The sequence below is a fragment of the Tupaia chinensis genome, unplaced genomic scaffold (assembly GCF_000334495.1).
Source record: "Tupaia chinensis unplaced genomic scaffold, TupChi_1.0 Scaffold000350_1, whole genome shotgun sequence".
In the NCBI taxonomy this organism is placed as follows: domain Eukaryota; kingdom Metazoa; phylum Chordata; class Mammalia; order Scandentia; family Tupaiidae; genus Tupaia; species Tupaia belangeri.
The window spans coordinates 9,824,225-9,838,633 of record NW_006159844.1 but is presented as its reverse complement, the minus strand read 5'-3'; positions in this window follow the sequence as shown (position 1 = coordinate 9,838,633).

Sequence of the window (14,409 nt, the reverse complement as noted above, 5' to 3'; positions counted from 1 at the left end):
TAATGTCAATGATATAACTGGAAATTTAAAAAACTTTTTGCTATAGAGTGCATGCACTCACTAGAAAAAGGCAGAGAAAAAGAGAGAGAGGAAAGATGGGAAAGCACCTCCTTGGGATGGTCATGCCACAATCCCTTCTTGATTCTTTTGGAATTTTGCACATACACACGCATGTGCCCGACATGTTTCTTCAAGCCTCTGGGTCCAGAATTCGGCCATGTGAAATCCAGCCACCCTAACCACCACTCCATTGGCTGGTCCTTTCTTATATAATAGTTAACCCTAGATTATTCAGCTTTTGATTATTTGTAAGTAACTTCCAGCAAAAATAACGAGAGAGGGCAAAGACAACCAAAGTTAAATAACCACTTGAGCAGACCGTATCAGCAGGCTGTGTATAAAAAGCAGAAAGAGGAAAGGAAGCCGATGATGGACAGAAAAGATCTGACACTGCTGTGGACCAAACATTTAGCCCACCTAATCTGTATTAGTTCGCAAGGTGGATAATTTTACTCTTCTTTTAGTGAAGTGGAAACTGATTCACAGCAAAATTAAGGGGCATGTTCAAGGTCATAAACAAAAGTAGAGGCAAGATCTGAATCCAGGTCTCTGAAAATTTCCAAGTTCGATGACCAGACTGCATGAACGTGTGCCGTCTCCCCCCCCGCCCCGTTACCTTCCGCCCTCCTCACTCACATACTCCAGCCTCGGTTGTTTGGACAGGCACCTTTTTCCTTCATCAGAACAACTACCTTCTTTTCCTTTTGTTTAGAAAACTCGTACTCCCACTCTGCCTGGCTGGCTTTTTCTCATCTTTTAGTTTTCGTCCTAAACATCTCCCCTTCAGAAAGAGGTGCCCAGCCCCACATCTCTTCCCTGGTATATGTCTTCAGGCGCTGAGTTCCTTTCCGTTTCATCTCACTGTGGTCGGTCATTACACACAACACGATGATTCTTCCTTTGATGCTAACTTCTCCACAAACCCGACAAGCCTCATAGTACAGAGACACATCTGCTTGTTCTTTACTCCATGGCACAATGCCCATATGGAGAATGCATTCAACACATATTTGAATGTACGAATGAGAATGAATGAGAAAGTGAGACACGGGAATTGTCTGAAAACTATCCATTACCTTAGATACCTCCAACGCTAGCTTTTCTGCCAAGACTGAATTAGCCAAGAGCAATGGTGGCTGAGGACTTCTTCAAGTCTTACCGGGATGCCAAAATGCGATATAGCAATGAGAAAAGGGAGAATCTTCAAGATACATGTGGGAAAATCATGGAAAACCTTCTGGTTCTGAAACCCCTCACCCTGTTGTAGGAGCTGCCCTTGTGTTGGTGATCATAGTGTGTCTGCTCTGGCTACCAAAAGACAGTCTGGTTAAGCCACGTGCCTAGTCTCTCTATCAACTCTTCGGTATTCATTACTACAAATGACTTCGGGCTTAATCCTTAATTCAGGTTTTATATATTTAAAGACACAAGCCTGGCCTTCTAATGGTGTTCCTGACTTTAATTCCAGGCTTCAATTACAACAAAATGTGCTTAGGTAACTTCCTGTGGGTGAAAAGCTAATGCATTCTAGTTAAACAAAGATTGAACTGCAAGTCAAAATAACTCAGCAGTCGTCAGTTCTGCTACCACCTAACTCTGTGCACTAGTGGACACATCATTTTAACCCATCTCATTTAACTATCTTTTCCATCTGTACAACTGTAAAAATCACTGTGACAGACCTATGACTGATCTGAGGCTTGGAAGAGTCTCAAAGACAATGGGTGACTGAGCCTTGCCCTGATTCGGCAGCCATAAGGTCAGAAAAGAGGGGCCAGTAGGTGCACGGTACTTAGGGCACGAGCCTCCCACATGGCCAGCCATGGTCCAAGTCCCAGATCTAGTGGCTTGCTTTTGCACTTTCCCTTTCTCTCTTTTTGTCTCTCTCTGGTCACATTTAAAAATATTTTTAAAAGGGACCAGTAGTTGGCGTAATGGCTATGTTGCTGTACTCCCACGTAGTCAACTACAACTCGAGTCCTGGACCCAATGGCTTAAACTCACGCTGGGCATGTGTTTGTGCACGCCCAAGATCCCGAGAGGAGAATGGAGGAGAAGGGATTGTGGCATGGCCATCCCCCCTGGGGCGTGATTTCTCGCTTTCTGTTCTCTGTCTCTCTCTTTCTGGTGAGCACATGTGCCCTATAGCTAAAACTTCTCCAAAATAATAATAATAATTGTTTCAAAAATAAATAATTCTAAAAAATAAAAAAGAATAAGACCAGAAAAGGACACAGGCTGACTGTGCTAACCTGGGGAAAATGAAGATGTTGTAAAAGAATGTGTTGATGCCAGTTCTTATACCAGTCTCTAAGGTCATGCTGTAAAACATCAAGATGAATGAGGTGCTCTCTAGTTCAGATCTGATCAAGAAGATCCGGTTGGACTCTGAGGTAGAAGAGTCCACAATTGAAACTTTCCCTAGGTTCCTTTGGAAGGGGAATCTAGAGACTTAAACATGGTGCCTGTCATCAGAGAACATTGCTTATCTCTCTACTGGGGAAATCACACCAGGCGCATATGTGTGCATGCCCAAAATCCTAAGAGGAGAATGGAAAAGGGACTGCAGTGTGCTCATCCTCCTTGAGGAGTGATTTCTCACTTTCCTTCTTCTCTGCTTCTGTCTCTCTCAGGAGAGTGTATACGCCTTATGGCAAAAACCTAAAAAACAAAACCAAAAAAAACCATAAAAGTTACTCAAAAGGAAGATGAAAGCAAGAATAGTATGTCTGTATTTGTTACTCCATATTTTTAGCACTTTTGAGTACATGTAAACATAAATACTAAGTCGTATTTAATGTCTAATGCAATGTATTCTTATCTTTGAGGGATTTGGGCCCATCTTCTTCACCCCCATTACCATGAGGCAAAAGTGGCAACATCAAAAATATTTTTTTAATTTTATTTACCATTATTGTTTTATAATTTGCTACAGGGCACATGTGCTCAACAGAGAGAGACAGAGAGAGAAAATGAAAAAGCAAACCATCAGGTCTGGCACTCAAACCATGGTCAACCATGTCAGACTTCAGAGCCTCAACCACCATGCCACCTGCTGGCTCTCACCAAAAGAATTTTAAAAATAAAAATTGGAAAGCCAACTTTACTCCAAAATGATTGAAAGAAATCAATATAAATAAATAAATAAATAAACAAACAAACAAACAAACAGCAAACAGTGAAATCCCTGTCTGTCAAATATAGTGATGTGGGGGCCGGCAGGTGGGTAAGATACTGGACTCCCACACAGCCAACTGCGGTTCAGGTCTTAAACCTTGTGGTTTGCTTTCTCACTTTCCCTCTCTCTCACTCACTTTGTCCCTCTCAAATTGAAATAAATAAATAAATAATGTTAAATAATTCTTTAAAATATATATATGTGTGTGTGTGTGTGTGAGAGAGAGAGAGAGAGAGAGAGAGGAACACACCAAAATTGAATCCCTTAAACTCAGATACAAGAGGTTCATGCAGATGGATATCACTGGATATAGAAATGATCATCTCAGGACCAGCAGATGGTATAATGGTTGCATTGCTAGACTCCCACATAGTCGATCATGGTTCAAGTCTCAGACCTGGTGGCTTGAAACTCATGCCAACCATGTGTGCATGAGTGCCCAGAATCCTGAGAGGAAAGTGGAGGAGCAGGGATAGCAGCATGGCCATCCCCACCAGGGGGTGATTTCTCACTTTCTTTCTGTCTCTCTTTTTCTTTCTGGTGAGCGTACACGCCCTATAGCAAAAATCTCTCTCAAAAACAAAACAAAAACAGAAAGAAATTATCATCTCTATTATGCCACAATCCAAAATAAATTTTCAGATGGAAGGAAATTATGTTCCTCCAAAGGACAAATAAGAACGTATTAGAATTTTCTTTGTAACTTCCTGTGGGTGAAAAGCTAATGCATTCTAGTTAAACAAAGATTGAACTGCAAGTCAAAATAACTCAGCAGTCGTCAGTTCTGCTACCACCTAACTCTGTGCACTAGTGGACACATCATTTTAACCCATCTCATTTAACTATCTTTTCCATCTGTACAACTGTAAAAATCACTGTGACAGACCTATGACTGATCTGAGGCTTGGAAGAGTCTCAAAGACAATGGGTGACTGAGCCTTGCCCTGATTCGGCAGCCATAAGGTCAGAAAAGAGGGGCCAGTAGGTGCACGGTACTTAGGGCACGAGCCTCCCACATGGCCAGCCATGGTCCAAGTCCCAGATCTAGTGGCTTGCTTTTGCACTTTCCCTTTCTCTCTTTTTGTCTCTCTCTGGTCACATTTAAAAATATTTTTAAAAGGGACCAGTAGTTGGCGTAATGGCTATGTTGCTGTACTCCCACGTAGTCAACTACAACTCGAGTCCTGGACCCAATGGCTTAAACTCACGCTGGGCATGTGTTTGTGCACGCCCAAGATCCCGAGAGGAGAATGGAGGAGAAGGGATTGTGGCATGGCCATCCCCCCTGGGGCGTGATTTCTCGCTTTCTGTTCTCTGTCTCTCTCTTTCTGGTGAGCACATGTGCCCTATAGCTAAAACTTCTCCAAAATAATAATAATAATTGTTTCAAAAATAAATAATTCTAAAAAATAAAAAAGAATAAGACCAGAAAAGGACACAGGCTGACTGTGCTAACCTGGGGAAAATGAAGATGTTGTAAAAGAATGTGTTGATGCCAGTTCTTATACCAGTCTCTAAGGTCATGCTGTAAAACATCAAGATGAATGAGGTGCTCTCTAGTTCAGATCTGATCAAGAAGATCCGGTTGGACTCTGAGGTAGAAGAGTCCACAATTGAAACTTTCCCTAGGTTCCTTTGGAAGGGGAATCTAGAGACTTAAACATGGTGCCTGTCATCAGAGAACATTGCTTATCTCTCTACTGGGGAAATCACACCAGGCGCATATGTGTGCATGCCCAAAATCCTAAGAGGAGAATGGAAAAGGGACTGCAGTGTGCTCATCCTCCTTGAGGAGTGATTTCTCACTTTCCTTCTTCTCTGCTTCTGTCTCTCTCAGGAGAGTGTATACGCCTTATGGCAAAAACCTAAAAAACAAAACCAAAAAAAACCATAAAAGTTACTCAAAAGGAAGATGAAAGCAAGAATAGTATGTCTGTATTTGTTACTCCATATTTTTAGCACTTTTGAGTACATGTAAACATAAATACTAAGTCGTATTTAATGTCTAATGCAATGTATTCTTATCTTTGAGGGATTTGGGCCCATCTTCTTCACCCCCATTACCATGAGGCAAAAGTGGCAACATCAAAAATATTTTTTTAATTTTATTTACCATTATTGTTTTATAATTTGCTACAGGGCACATGTGCTCAACAGAGAGAGACAGAGAGAGAAAATGAAAAAGCAAACCATCAGGTCTGGCACTCAAACCATGGTCAACCATGTCAGACTTCAGAGCCTCAACCACCATGCCACCTGCTGGCTCTCACCAAAAGAATTTTAAAAATAAAAATTGGAAAGCCAACTTTACTCCAAAATGATTGAAAGAAATCAATATAAATAAATAAATAAATAAACAAACAAACAAACAAACAGCAAACAGTGAAATCCCTGTCTGTCAAATATAGTGATGTGGGGGCCGCTAGATGGGTAAGATACTGGACTCCCACACAGCCAACTGCGGTTCAGGTCTTAAACCTTGTGGTTTGCTTTCTCACTTTCCCTCTCTCTCACTCACTTTGTCCCTCTCAAATTGAAATAAATAAATAAATAATGTTAAATAATTCTTTAAAATATATATATGTGTGTGTGTGTGAGAGAGAGAGAGAGAGAGAGAGGAACACACCAAAATTGAATCCCTTAAACTCAGATACAAGAGGTTCATGCAGATGGATATCACTGGATATAGAAATGATCATCTCAGGACCAGCAGATGGTATAATGGTTGCATTGCTAGACTCCCACATAGTCGATCATGGTTCAAGTCTCAGACCTGGTGGCTTGAAACTCATGCCAACCATGTGTGCATGAGTGCCCAGAATCCTGAGAGGAAAGTGGAGGAGCAGGGATAGCAGCATGGCCATCCCCACCAGGGGGTGATTTCTCACTTTCTTTCTGTCTCTCTTTTTCTTTCTGGTGAGCGTACACGCCCTATAGCAAAAATCTCTCTCAAAAACAAAACAAAAACAGAAAGAAATTATCATCTCTATTATGCCACAATCCAAAATAAATTTTCAGATGGAAGGAAATTATGTTCCTCCAAAGGACAAATAAGAACGTATTAGAATTTTCTTTAGCCTTGTAGGAGCGAGTTAGCAAAAATCTTTTAAATTTTAAACGTCTTCTGCTTAAGAGATTCAAATTTACTAGAATAACCTAAAGTAGCCCTAACTAACCCATTTCCCAAGCTCCAATGCCTTAAAGGGTCCATCATATGTAATGAACTATTAGTAATTTCTCTTCTTTGCATCTAGAATGATACCTACTATGTACCATTATTGAGAGATTTAAGAAAGTTAATCTCTCAAATCATATTCTAGAGCCAGAGTTCAGAAAGGCCAGTTTAACAGATTTAATATTCAGCATTCCTTTGAATTCACTTCTTTTTTTTTTTAAAGAATTCTTTATTTCATTGTATTTATTCATTCATTTATTTTAATTTGACCAGAGAGACAGAATGAGAGAGAGAGAGGGAGAAAGTGAGAAAGCAAGCCACCAGGTTTGAGACTCCAAAGACAACCGCCGGGTTTGAGACTCGAACCGTGGTCAGCCATGTGGGAGTGTCCAGCACCTTAACCACTACGCCCCTGCTGGTCCCTGAATTCACTTCTTCACAGTAGTTTGTATTTCTCATGAATGGAGTGGATCTCTGCTTCTATACATTTTTCTTTCTTTTTTTCTTTTTTTCCTTCACTTTTTTCCATAGGGTACATGCACTCACTGGTGAAAGACAGTGAGAGGGAAAGTGAGAAATCACCCTCCAAAGAGGATAGTCATGCCACAATATCTCTCCTCTTGGAATTCTGGGCACAGACACCCATTTACCGGTATGAATTTTAAGCCACTGGATCCAGGACTCCAACCATGGCCAGCCATGTGAAAGTCCAGAGCCTTAACCACATGCGACTTGATGGCCCTTTCTAAAGATTTATTAAATAATCTTATGAGGGTTTTCTCTTTTCCTTCTTTTTTTTTTTTTTTTTTTTTGAGAGGTTTTTGCTATAGTGCACATGTGCTCACCAGAAAGACAGAAACAGAAAATGAGAAATCACCCTCCAGGTAAATGGCCTCACCACAATCCCTTCTCCTCCATTCTCCTCTTGGGATCTTGGGCACACATGCGCACACACATGCACATGTGCCCAACGTGGGTTTTAAGGTGCCAGATCTGGGTCTGGAACCACAGTGAACTACATGGGAGTCCAGCAACATAACTGTTACACCATCTGCAGGTCCAAGTTTTACTGAGCTTTTAAAATCTTAATTTATACACTTATGTATATCTTTACTTAATATGCCATTTTGTTTCTGCTGACCTTTGTTTCTTTCTGTTTGCAACTTGTCCTAAACTGGTTGACTTTCATGATGCTTGACAATCAAAAAATCTTAATTTGTACATTGAAGTGCTGTTATTCTTTTTTAAATATTTTTTCAGAGGGTACTTGCATTCACTGGGAAGAGAGACAGAGAGACAAAGGGAAAGTGAGAAAGCACCTCCCATGGAGAATGGTCCTACCACAACCTCTTCTCCTCCATTTCTCCCTTCTTTTGGGATTTTGGGCATGGATGACAGCATACTCAGCATGTTTCTCAGACCACTGAATCCAGGACTCAAATCATACAGTCGACCATGTGGGATCCAGCCACCTTAGCCACCATGCTTCAATTGGGCCCTAAGTACTATTCTTTTTATTTATTTATTTATATTTTGGGGGGGAGATATTTTTGCTATAGAGTATGTACACTCACTGGAGAGACAGAGAAAGAAAGTGAGAAATCATCCCCCTACGGAGGATGGCCATACTGCAATTCTTTCTTCTTCATTCTCTCAGGATTTTAGGCATCCACGCACATGCACCCAGCATGAACTTTAAGCCACTGGGTCTGGGACTCAAACTGTGATCAGCCACATGAGAGTCCAGCACCTTAACCACTACAACACCTGCTGACCCCAGAATTACTATTTAAAACTGTTTTCATGTATTGTGACATAAATTGAATTAGTAATTCTAGTAGTATTACTGAGAATTGAGATTTTTAGATCTATTTGAAAAACAACAGACGTATGAAATCAGTGAGTTAAATGCCCTGCAATCCTGAATTGGAATTGGAAGTACCCAAAAGGAAAATAAAATGTATTTTACAAAAAAAAAAAAATCCCTCCACTAAAGAGCTTGGAATAATGACCAACACAGTATCAATGAGCACCCTTAGCACCTAGATTATAATCTCTAGATGTTATTTTCCAGCAAGAGATATAAGAATGCCTTGGAGAACTAGCTAATCCATGCTTTGAAGTGGAAATTTCTAACATAAACTTGGAACAGTTTGTCATTCCAGAGAGCAAGGAAGTATCGGGGACTACTAGAGTTAATGTCAGGAGCAAAACCACAAAGGCCTTTCAGATCAAAAATGGGCCAACTTGGGACCAGCAGTTAGCGTAATGGCTATGTCGCTGGACTCCCATATAGTAGACTGCAGTTCGAGTCCTGGACCCGGTGGCTTAAAACTCACACCAAGTGTGTGTGCATGCGTGTCCAAGATCCTGAGAAGGTAATGGAGGAGAAGGGATTGTGGCGTGGTCATCCCCCCTGGGGGGTGATTTCTCGCTTTCTGTCTCTCTGTCTCTCTCTGTCTGTCTGGTGAGCACATGCACCCTATAGCAAACCTCTCTTTAAAAAAAATGACACACACACACAAAGGGCCAACTTGAGCACGTATTTGGAAAAAATTGCAACATACTAAAATATATAAAATATGTTAAAATTCATGAGCCCATAATAATGCTTAAAACAAACAAAAATAAATTTAGTCGCTTTGGGAAGATGCAAGAAAGCCCCCCCCCCAATTTTTTTTTAAATCGTGGTAAAATATATACAGCATAGAACCAGCTCTGTAACCTAGTGGTTTAGTGAGCCAGATCCCACATGGCTCATCATGATTCAAATTCTTGCACTGGGTATGCTTGCCCAAAATCCTAATGGAGAAGGGATTGTGGTGTGACCACACCCCATTTGGGGTACTTCACTTTCTCTGTTTCTCCATCTCTCTCTGGCCAGTAAAGGTGTTCTCTGGCAATTAAAAAATAGTTACACATGACAAAATCCACCATTTTAACAAATTTTTAAGAGGTTTTTGCTATAGGTCACATGTACTCATCAGAGAGACAGAGAGACAGAGAGTGAAAAATCACCCCCCAGGGGGGATGGCCACACCATAATCCTTCTCCATTCTCCTCTCGGAATTTTGCACACACACAGGTGCCCACCCTGAGTTTTAAGCTGCCAGGTCCAGGACTTGAATCACAGTCGACTACATGGGAGTCCAGTGATGTAACCGTTACGCCATCTGCTGGTCTCTTAACAATTTGTGAAGTTTATGGTTCAGTGACAGTACATTCGTGTTGGGCAATCATTATCTCCATCTCCAGAACTTTTACATCTTCCCACACTAAAACTTTCTACTCATTAAACAGTAATTCCCCATTTTTCCCTCCTCATCCCCCCTACCCAAGAGCCTGTCAAACTATTATCAACATTTTGAACTGGTGGGTGAAGGTTAAATAATGAAGCATTTATCCTGCCTTTCCCATATTATCTATACCTCAGGGCAGTCAAATGAGGAGATTCTCTTTTTACTTTCTTTCAGACTTTTGCTCTAGGGGTCTTGCTCCTACCTGAGATAGACAGAGAGACAGTGAGAGGGAAAGTGAGAAATCACTCCTCTGGAGATGGCCATTGCTTCTCTCAGGATTTTGGGCACACACATACACACACACACACACACACACACACACACACACGCCCACATGGCTGACTGGTTCAAGTCCCAGACCTGGCAATGTGCTACACAGGGCACATGCCCTGTAGCAAATTTTAAAAATAATAATAATAATGATAAATGAAAATAAATATTCTTAAAAATAAAAAGAAAGAAAAGAAAGAAATCAAAAACTGAAATTGCAACTAAGACTTGATGTTTTCTTTGAATTAGCTTTGGTTATATTACAACTTTATTACGATTTTTAAAATTGTTCTTAAATAGGTCAATCTAAAAACAGCTGAAACTTGTTTTTTTTTTCTTCTGTCATCCATAAAATGATTTTAAGTATCTATTAATTTTCAAATAATTGTGGCTTTTCAGGGTAATAGAAATCTCAGCAAATCTCATTGCTTTATATGTCACACTTGTTACAGCATTACTTATTAAAGATGATCTTTAGTGCGAAATGTTGACTAAGCATTGTAAATGAATTTAACTTCATTTTAAACTCCCAAAGACATTGCCAAATTTTCACTCCTGCTTTCTGCCTTCAAGGGTTGAAGAAATAGCCAAATGAATTTCTAGGTCTTCTTTGTGTTTTTACTAGTTCTTTCAACTGTTGTTAAAGCCTGTGTCCTTACATAGTCCAAGTTCTTTATATATATTTCAAATAAGTAGTTTTTTGTTTTTTTTTTTAAAGAGGTTTTTGCCTTGGAACACATGTGCTCACTGGAGAGAAAAACCAAGACAGTGAAAGGGAAAGCAAGCAATCACCCGTCGAGGGAGGGCCACACAATCCCATCTCCTCCATTCTCTTCTTGGGATCTTGGGCACACATGCACACTCTCCAGATGTAAGTTTCAAGCCACCAGGTCTGGGACTTGAACAGCAGTCTGCCATGTGGGAGTCCAGCAACGTAACCACTAAGCCATTTGCTGGTCCCTGTTCCATTATGTTTTATGTGTGTGTGTATGTATGTGTATATATATGCTTTCTGTTTATGTTTATTAATATGCTAATACTACACTTGATCATTCTGGCCTTGTTTTAATAAGTCCTAACATCAGTAATGTAAGTACTAAAGCTTTTTTATTTGCTCTTAAGATTGTTTTGGTTATTACAAGTCCTTTGCATGTTTATATAATGCTTAGGAAAAGTTTTTTAAGTTCAATGCAAATTCTGCTAGAATTATGAATAAGACTTCATTGAAACTATCTTAGACTAGGGACCATCAGATGGCATAGTGGTTATGTCACTGGACTCTCACGTAGTGAACCATGGTATGTGTATGTCCAAAATCCTGAAAGAATGAGGAAGAAGGGATTGTGATGTGGCCATCCTCTTGGGGAGGAGGGTGATTTCTCACTTTCTATCTATCTCTCTTTCTCTTTCTGTCTCTCTAGTGAGTGTACATGCCCTATAGCAAAAATCTTTGTTTAAAAAATGAAACTATAGTCTAATATAGAAAAAATTAATACCTTAAATATGTTGATTCTGAATCCAGGATCAAGGTATATCTCTCCATTTATTTATGTCTTCTTTAGCCGGAAATGTTTAGTTTTCAAATATCTAGCATATCATTGCCTAAATTATTTTACATTTTTATGCTGTTAAATTGATTTTTAAATGTTATTGTCCAAATTACCATTCCAAGTTTCATAGGAAATTTGTATCTTGAAAACTTGCTAAATTTATCTTTTAGTACTAGTTTTTGTTTTGTTTTATTTTCTAGATTTAAGCTATAGGGCTCATGCACTGGCCGGAGAGACAGAGAGACAAAGTGAGGAAAAACCACCACTCACCCGCCCCCCAAGACAGTTGTGCTGCAATCCCTTCTCCTCCATTCTCCTCTCAGGATTTTGGACACGTAGGCACATGCACCTGGCATGAGTTTCAAGCACCAGGTCCAGGACTTAAATCACAGTTGACTACATTAGAGTCCAGACATGACCATTACATCATCTGCTGGTCCCAGCACTAGCATTTTTCTTTATTCCTTCAGGATTTTCTACATAAACTTATGTCACTTGTAAAAAGAGTTTTTTGTTTTGTTTGTTTGTTTTCAGTATTTATGCCTTAGTGTAATGGCTAGCTCTTCCAGTATAATACTGACATATATATTTCAAGTAGTTTTTTGTTTTTTTTTTTAAAGAGGTTTTTGCCTTGGAACACATGTGCTCACTGGAGAGAAAAACCAAGACAGTGAAAGGGAAAGCAAGCAATCACCCGTCGAGGGAGGGCCACACAATCCCATCTCCTCCATTCTCTTCTTGGGATCTTGGGCACACATGCACACTCTCCAGATGTAAGTTTCAAGCCACCAGGTCTGGGACTTGAACAGCAGTCTGCCATGTGGGAGTCCAGCAACGTAACCACTAAGCCATTTGCTGGCCTCTAAGTAATTTTTTATAACTCGGTTTCAGAAAAAAAAAAAGCTTACTTTCCCTGAGGGAAGTAGGTTCTTTTCATCATGCAAAAATAATAAAATTAACTTTCCTTTTTTTTGCCTAACCTTCTAGGAAACTCAAAGCTAAACTTAATTACTAAACCTTTTGCCTGGTTTAAATGTTTCTAGAATTCTTAGATGAGTCATTTATTGTAAAAATGTACCTTTTTAGAATTAAGAAAAAAAGTCATTTATCCTAAGATATTTTATCTACTATATGTATGTATGTATATATGTATGAGTATATATATTTATTTATTTTTGCTATAGGGTACATGTACTTGCCAGAGACAGAGAGAGGGAAAGTGAGAAATCATACCCCAGGGTAGGGGATGGCCACACTGCAATCCCTTCTTTCTTCATTCTCCTCTCAGGATTTTGGGCATACACACAGTGTGTTCTTCCCACTGCTGAGATTGGGACTCAAACCACACAGCTATGTGAGGTCTAGTCACCCTAACCTCCACGGCAACCATTGATCCTTACTTATCAACATTATTTTTTCTTTACTTTGTTTTGTTTTTTACATTCAACCACTGTATATCTTTATAACATTTGAAAATTATTTTTCCCATTGTGAATACCCTGTTATTCCAGTCAAAGACATTATCATATTCACTGTCATCAAGAGATAATTTTCCATCTTTTTATATGTTGAATGTTTTTCTCTTTGTTCCTTCTGATTCCTTGCCTCCCCCCATTTCCTGCCCTGCTCCCAACTCTGTTGACAGTTGCAGTTCATGCTGTTATGCCTTCCAATTTTTCGGTTTCTGCCACAGTGCAGACATTTGATGTATTTCTTACCATTTTTTTAACTTTTTTTTGAGAGGTTTTTGCTATAGGGCACATGCACTCGCCAGAAAGACAGAGAGAGACAGAGAGACAGAAAGTGAGTAATCACCCCTAGGAGGGATGGCCACGCCACATTCCCTTCTCCTCCATTCTCCTCTTGGGATCTTGAGCACGCATGCACACACGCCCAGCATGAGTTTAAGCCACCAGATCCGGGACTCGAACTGCGGTTGACCACATGGGAGTCCAGCCATCCCAGCCATTACGTCAACTGCTGGTCCCTTCTTATCAATATTTTAATACCTCCAAAATTGGATATATCTTTTGGTCAGCATTGTTTTCCCAAAACATTATTTTCTTTATTTAAAATTACATTAATAATAACATGTCTTATATTTCATTGCAGTATAAATTTGACAAAATATTAAAATATCTTCAACAACTATTTCATAATGTGTGAATGGTATTATAGTGGAACAATAATACTGGAAAGCTAAGGATGGAATTAATCCTTATTAAGCATTTAAATTTACATATACACCATATTTCAAAGAGTTGTTACTTATGTTCCCACTTATAAAAATTACTGTGCAGGAGCCAGCAGGTGGCATGGTGGTTGGGGAGATGAACTCCCACACAGCTGACTGTGGTTGGAGTCCCAGATCCAGACACTGGAAACTCAGTCCAGGCATGTGTATGCCCAAAATCCTGAGAGGAGAAGGGATTGAAGCGTGGCCATCTCTCCTGGGAGAGGGGGAGAGAGAGGGTGATATCTCACTTTCTCTTTCTCTTTCCGGCAAGCATACACACCTTATAGCAAAAATCTCTCTCTAAAAAAAAAAAAAAATATTGTGCAATGAAGAAATTGGTCTTTGCTATTCATAATTACTCAGAAATATTTTGTATTCAGCCTATATTCTGTTTCAATAGAAAATGCTATGTGAGCTTCACATTTTACCCTCATCATCAATATATAATTCCCCAAACCACATGTATAAGATATTTTATTTCAGATCCTAATAGCACAAGAGAAAGTTTATTGGATTAATGACTTCAGATAAGCACTAATATCACTACCGGCTAATCACCAAGGCACAAATCAACCACTTTTCCCTGGAAGAGAAGAAAGGATGGTCCCATACTCCAAATACTATAAAAATTACTTTTAGAG